Source organism: Schistocerca americana, chromosome 3 (genome assembly GCF_021461395.2).
Source record: "Schistocerca americana isolate TAMUIC-IGC-003095 chromosome 3, iqSchAmer2.1, whole genome shotgun sequence".
Classification (NCBI taxonomy): domain Eukaryota; kingdom Metazoa; phylum Arthropoda; class Insecta; order Orthoptera; family Acrididae; genus Schistocerca; species Schistocerca americana.
This window is the reverse complement of record NC_060121.1, coordinates 911,046,775-911,054,555: the sequence shown is the minus strand read 5'-3', so window position 1 is coordinate 911,054,555 and position 7,781 is coordinate 911,046,775.

Sequence of the window (7,781 nt, the reverse complement as noted above, 5' to 3'; positions counted from 1 at the left end):
AAAACGCTGGCAGATGAAGTTCACCGGGCATTCGCCATACCCACACCGTATCATCGGATCGCCACACTGTGTACCGTGATTAGTCATTCCACACAACATTTTTCCACTGTTCAATCGTCCAATGTTTACGCTCTTTATACTAAGTGAGGCGTCGTTTGGCATTAACCGGCGTGATGTGTGGTTTATGAGCAGTCGGTCGACAATGAAATCCAAGTTTTCTCACCTGCCGCCTAACTGTCATAGTACTTGCAGTGGATGCTGATGCAATTTGGAATTCCTGTGTGATGGTCTGGACAGATTTCTGCCTATTACACATTGCGACCCTCTTCAACTGTCGGCGGTCTCTGTCAGTCAACAGACGAGGTCGGCCTGTAACGCTTTTGTGCTATACATGTCAAAAAAAAAAAAAAAATGTTCAAATGTGTGTGAAATCTTATGGGACTTAACTGCTAAGGTCGAAAGTCCCTAAGGTTACGCACTACTTAACCTAAATTACCCTAAGGACAAACACACACACCCATCCCGCGCGGCCTGTACGTCTCCCTTCACGTTTCCACTTCACTATCACATTAGTAACAGTGGATCTAGGTGATGTTTAGGAGCGTGGAAATCTCGCGTACAGACGTATGACACGTGACACCCAATCACCTGACCGCGTTCGAAGTCCGTGAGTTCCGCGGAGCGCCCCATTCTGCTCTCTCACGATGTCTAATGAATATTGAGGTCGCTGATATGGAGCACCTGGCAGTGGGTGGCAGCAAAACGCACCTAATATGAAAAACGTATATTTTTGGGGGTGTCTGGATACTTTTGATCATATAGTGTAAGTCAAGGAAGTGTTCATTTTAAACTGTGGCTGAGAGATAGGAAATGGTGACAAGTGGGGAAAATTCCTTATTCATTAATGATTCGTGCAAAAATTTGTTAGGTGTCGTCGTCAAAGATTTCCGAGCGCTGAGTAGCTTGGAGTTCGGAGGATGCAGTACCCGGATGACTGAGGTGTTGCCACGGAACAATCATCTAAGACACACAGCATCCACATCCCGCCAGTACCACGAAAAAGTAATAGACTAATGGAAGTACATATTGTCAGGCTTAGTATTGTACCCATTTTGGAACGAAGTGTTTACATTTGCGCCAGACTAGGGATATTACTGTTATTGAAACTTCCTGGCAGATTAAAACTGTGTGCCCGACCGAGAAGTAAAGCTGTGAGTACCGGGCGTGAGTCGTGCTTCGGTAGCTCAGATGGCAGCCGGCACGGTAGCTCAGCGTGTTCGGTCAGAGGGTTACGTACCCTCTGTAATAAAAAAACGAACTTAATCGGATGTCTTACGACGTCCGCTCCGAGTAAATACAACGAACAAAAGCGAACAAAATGAGATTTAAAAAAAAAAAAAGATGGTAGAGCACTTGCCCGCGAAAGGCAAAGGTCTCGAGTTCGAGTCTCGGTCGGGCACACAGTTTTAATCTGCCAGGAAGTTTCATATCAGCGCACACTCCGCTGCAGAGTGAAAATCTCATTCTGATTACTGTTATTGTTAACATTGATTTAAAAACTGTTATAAGTTGTTACGACGAGGTACAATGATCCTAATTTTGTTTACAGAGTTAATCGAGTAATCAGCCGTTACCTTTACAAAGCGAACCGAGTTGAAGATATTCTAATTTTGTTTCCAGTAACTGAGTGCAGTGTGCTGAATTTTTTTTTTATTAGTTGCTATGTGTAGTTCGTTATTCCTTGTTTTGTCATTTAATATTCTCTCGAGCTTGTCGACGCCCGGAGCGGTGGAGCAACATAAACAGAAAGTCAGATGCATATTCTAAGGCCCCTTGCACTGATAAATTAATATTTCTAGGGGATTTTCATTTTAGGTCCCTAATAGCGGTGGCTCACCCGAGCCGAACTATAAAAACATGAACTTAAAGCATGGGTTTCATCCTTATTCAAATATATTTTTGTTTTACGAAAGGGAGCTGCCACCATCTGCTCTCCAAATGGCTTCAGAAAACTTCCTAACACTTGCACTTATATTGTATGTTAGCAAATTCTTCTTTTTCAGAAATACTTTTCTTGCTCTTGCCAGTCTGCACTTTATATCCATCATTAGTTGTTTTTGAGCGGTCGCGGCTTATGTCAACAGGCCGCATGTGTAATCTCTGTGACTGAACGCTTGGCCCGTCTCCCACTCACAAGGGGAGGCCGCCAATTGTGAAATTCAGATTCGATTCATACTGCGCATAATAAAAGCTCATGGCCAGAGGTGTAATGTGACAAAGCACCAAGATGCACTTCTCAGCCGTTGTCGAGAAAATCGACAGTTAAAAAGAAATCGTTGCGGTGAAATACTCTCTACGATTAACAATTTCCTACAGCGTCGTAGCGCAGAGGTAAGCGCTTGGGTTCGTAATCCGAAGGTCGCCGGATCGAATCCCGCACCATGCAACTTTTTTTCATTATTAGTTTTTTGTAATTGATGAATTGCTTATGCATGTTGGAGAAGGCGGATCGCTCTCCAATTGTACCGCCTCCATTTTTCCGTTTGTTTAACAGGGTGTACCAAAACTCTCACGTCCGCACTGATTTTCAACGATGTTATAAGTTGCGCTAGGGACCGCATCTACCTTCTTTCGAAGTTAGCATGCAACTACGCTGTTATGCGGCGGCTCGTTTCGGCCCATTCAACATCTGTCCATCAAGTGTAACGAGCGAGTAACGGAGTTTATATTTCATACCTGCCACAGCAAATTTGTGTTCGTGGGGTCTCTATTCTAATTCGAACGTTTTACTTACGCTATACGTATTCGTTTCGGAATATCGTTTCTACGTCTTCCGTTAACTATACGTGGTTAACATTATGAAGACAATTAATAACATTTGTGAAATACAACTTTATTTGTGGAAAACATAATGATGTTCGAAGTCGCCAGTTTTTCCACGACAAACGACTTTCAACAACTTATTATATGCATAATTGTTGCAACTGATTGCCGGGAATTTATATATATATATATATATATATACATTTGAATTACAAAAAACAAATACTAAAAAAAAAAAAAAAAGTTGCATGGCGCGAGATTCGATCCGGCGACCTTCGGATTACAAACCCGAGCGCTTACCGCTGCGCCACGACGCTGTAGGAAACTATTAATCGTAGAGAGTATTTCACCGCAACGGTTTCTTTTAACTCGGTTTTCTCGACAACGGCTGAGAAGTGCATCTTGGTGCTTTGCCACATTACACCTCTGCCCATGAGCTTTTATTATGCGCAGTATGAATCGAATCTGAATTTCACAATTGGCGGCCTCCCCTTGTCAGAGGCGCGAGCGGATGTTTCAGTTTTGCTGCACGCGAGCGATACCGGATGGTGGCAATTTGTGTTTCGGCAGGGGACAGCAAGCTTCTCAACTATCGACGGAAGGTGCCGGAAGCCAGAGTGGGCGACTGGGGGCACAACGGCAACAGACCACTGAACTGCAACCCGCTTGTGGAAGTCTAACGGGGCGCCTATTGTCTTGAGGTACCGGGTTCCTATCGTTGGGCGAGGCTTTCAGCGACGTTCTGCGCGGAGCTTCGCCGGAATATTCCGCACTGTGCTCAGTACACTTGAATTTGGTGAGCACATTTTGGAACGTCGGTAATGTGGTATTTGTGCGCCCTCGGATTATCTGCTAGAATAGCTACCTTTTCTCCCTGCTAGAATAGCTAAGTTGGTTAAATTACAGGCCCATATCATTAACGTCGATATGCAGCAGGATTTTAGAACATGTATTGTGTTCGAACGTAGTGAATTACCTCGAAGAAAACGATCTATTGGCACGCAGTCACCATGGGTTTAGAAATCATCGTACTTGTGAAACACAACTAGCTCTTTATTCAGATGAAGTTCAAAAATGGTTCAAATGGCTCTGAGCACTATGGGACTTGTAGCAGCACAAACACAACTAAACATTTGGGGGGAACCATACAAAATCGTGACAGAGAAAATTAAGAGCACACTGGTTCTGGGAACGCTGCGACAGGAGGATGGTGAGATGACTAAGGGCTGGAGACGCACAGCGGAGTTCCTGCTGAGCAAACTCCTGCCCGACGACATCGCAGACACAGACACACCACAACATGCAGCACTGAGACGCGAGGTAGACACAGTATACACCACACCAACCGTCACCTGTCCATTTGCGCAGGAAGAAGTGGCGACAGCGATCTCAGAACTCAAAAACAAAAAGGCGCCTGGACCGGATAGTATCCACTCTGAGGTACTGAAACAAATTTCACCGCAGATCACCCCGTTTCTCACAACGTTGTTAAACGATGCATTAAGGCTGGGCCGTGTGCCTGCAGTGTCGAAGACCTCGAAGGCGGTTATCATCAAAAAGGCTCCAGACAAAGACCCATCAGACCCCAAGTCATACAGACCAATTTGCCTTGTCAATACACTCGGTAAAGTACAAGAAAAACTACTCTGCAAAAGACTACAAGCACACCGAACACTACGGGGACTGACACCACACCAATATGGCTTCAGGGAAGGGAAATCTATAGACGACGCAATTAACAGAGCACTCCAAATAGTACACGACACACCCTCCAAATACACACTTGCAATTATCATAGACATCCCACGTGCCTTCGACAACCTCTGGTGGCCGGCCTTGTTCAAGAGGCTCAGACACCTGCAGGTACCGAAGTCTCTGTATAATAGTTTCATGGACTACTGCAGAGACAGAACGGTCGTTTGGCAAATGGACAACCAGAAAGTGATTAAACGAATTACAAAAGGCTGTCCACAAGGGTCGATCTGCGGCCCCATCTTCTGGGACATAGTTATAGAGCCGCTCCTACAGTTACTAGAGGAGCACATCTTGACAGATGGAGCTGTCGCTTATGCTGATGATCTACTCGTCGTAGTTTCATCAAATAACCGTGCCCAGCTAGAAGAAAGAGCCAATGGAACACTTAGGACAATAACCCAATGGTGCACAGATAATAAATTAAAGATAGCAGGAAACAAAACAACTTATACATTGCTAAAGGGTATCCTGCGCAGGAACCCAATAGTCAAAATCGGGGACACAAACATTAAAAGACTAGCAGTCACACGCTATCTAGGAGTATACATTGATGAACGATTGAACTTCCACGAACACATGCGAATATTCACAAACAAAGCAGAAAAGATACTACACAAACTGGCTAGGCTAAATTCGGAACAATTCAGACTACCCCTGTCAGTGACACGAACATACCATTGCGCTCTCTTCGAGTCAGTACTATGCTTTGCTGCCAGTACGTGGGCCCACAGGTTAAATCTCTCAACCAACAGAACCATTGTACGTCGAGGCCAAAGAAGTGTTCTACTTCGACTAACAGGGGCATTCAACACAACATCAAATGACGCACTATGTGTCGTCATGGGAATTTTCCCCATAGATATCACCATCAGGTACCGCGCAGCAATGTACTGGCTTAGGATGGGGAGAATAGCCCAGGTTCGGCAGATAACTGGTGTACCAATTGAGACAACACGCCAACTCAGAGCATGGCGAGTGGATACCTGGCAGAGCGAGTGGGCCAACAGCGATAAGGGCCGCCGTGTATACAACTTCTTCCCTGACATCCGGGAAAGACTAAAACTAAAACATATTGATCCCAGCCGCGGTATGGTACATTTCATCACAGGACATGGCCCTTATCCCACGCACCTGTACCGCGTGAGTCTGCAGCAGACTAATAGATGCACATGCGGGGAAGAAGGTTCCCCTGAACATACTGTCTCCTTCTGCGGACAACGCACGAACATAAGACACACAGTACACATAAATCGCCTGAACACACAGAACGAACTACATGCCATAATATGCGACCCGGAAAGGTGGACTGAACTCAACAAACTAACGGACGAAATCTCGAAGATCCAACAAATAGAATACTTGCGCAACAGACCCTACCGAAGGCAAGTCGGTCCAAACAGACGTCACGACGCCCAGGGGGAAACAGATATGATTAGCACCACGAGTGATGAAGAAGAAACAGATACAGACCAGGGCACCAATACAGATATTGAAGCGTCCAGCGCAGATGATCCATAGTGTCAACCAAGTCAAATTCAAAGAACAGAGTGGAACAACCGACAAGAGGTGCACAAGTCACACACAATCCTAAAAACAGATTGCACCTTATATATAAATAGTTAACAGCATCTCCATGTCCAATAAGAGCTTAAAGCTAGGTACCTCTTCAAGGGACCTACGCCTTCCGTTAGGAGGCAGCGCACAGTCTGTATGGAAGGATCTTAATTGTGGTCCCTCTCTTTTGAGCCCAACCCGACGGATACCTATGGTAGATCGGGGAAAACCACCGCTCAGGCTGTGTTGCTGGCGGGGCCGGAAGGTGCTAACTGCCACACCACGTATCATTGTAAGTCTCATTGGCTCAGTGTGAACTGTTTGTACAACCAACCTACACAGCCTATACCTCAACCTCCACTATACTAAGAACTTCTCATCTGAAGCTTAAAGTTGGGCACCTCTTCAAGGGACCTACGCCCCCCTGGTAAGAGGCGGCGCACTTCTGGATGGAAGGATCTTAATTGTGGTTCCTCTCTTTTGAGCCCAACCCGACGGATATCTATGGTAGATCGGGGAAAACCACCGTTCAGGTCGTGTTGTCGGCGGGGCCGGGAGGTGCTTGCGCCTGATGTACTCTACTAGGAGCCTTGTAGGCTCAACACAAACCGTTAGCGTCAATACCTTATTACTTTTACCACGAGTACCCTTTCATTAGCAACTTTGAGCCAAGCACAAAATCAGTTACCTCTCTATTGTATATCGTAAATAGTTTAGCAGGCTGGACATGGAGGTCTTAGTCTTAGTTTCTAGCTTTAACGTACCCTAATATCTTCTAGTTAAGGTAGTTTTTAGGATGGTAGATGTTAAAGGCATGGTGAGCAACGGCCAGCGTCTTGAGGGTCATTCCAAGACCCGGGCCGCCGCCCACAACCAGGTGACGGGCAATATTATACCTATAACTTCTGTATTCAGTTTTCTTCCTTCCTTCTTTCTAAATATTTAATTTCGTTTTGTTTATTAATATCTTACTTGATTTTGTATTAGTTATAAGTTTTTCTAATGCTGCACAAAAAAAAAGATATCAAATGGATCTAAACAGAGCCCGCCTCCACGTGGCGGGACACGGGCAACGGTGTGAGTGGGGACGGGAGCCTGTGTGGTGTTACTTTCAGTCACTGCGGACCCCGGACCCAGTCACAGCGGCTAAGTGGCAATATACGACCCACCATAAGAAATTAGACGGTGGGTCATAAAATATAAGCAGCTAGTGAAAAAAAAAGTGTACCACACAAGCGGCTCGTAGTGACATTGCGTGCTTATGGAATATCGTCTCAGTTATGTGACTGGATCTGTGATTTCCTGTCAGAGAGGTCACAGTTCTTGGTAACTGACGGGAAGTCATCGAGTAAAACAGAAGGGATTTCTGGCGTTCCCCAAGGTAGCGTTATAGGCCCTTTGCTGTGCCTTATCTATATAAATGATTTGGGAGACAATCTGAGCAGCCGTCTTCGGTTGTTTGCAGATGACGCTGTCGTTTATCGAGTAATAAACCATCAGGAAACTGCAAAACGATATAGAAAAGATATCTGAATGGTGCGAAAAGTGGGCGGTTGACCCTAAATAACGAAAAGTGTGAGGTCATCCACATGAGTGCTAAAAGGAACTCGTTAAGCTTCGGTTACACGATAAATCAGTCTAATGTAATA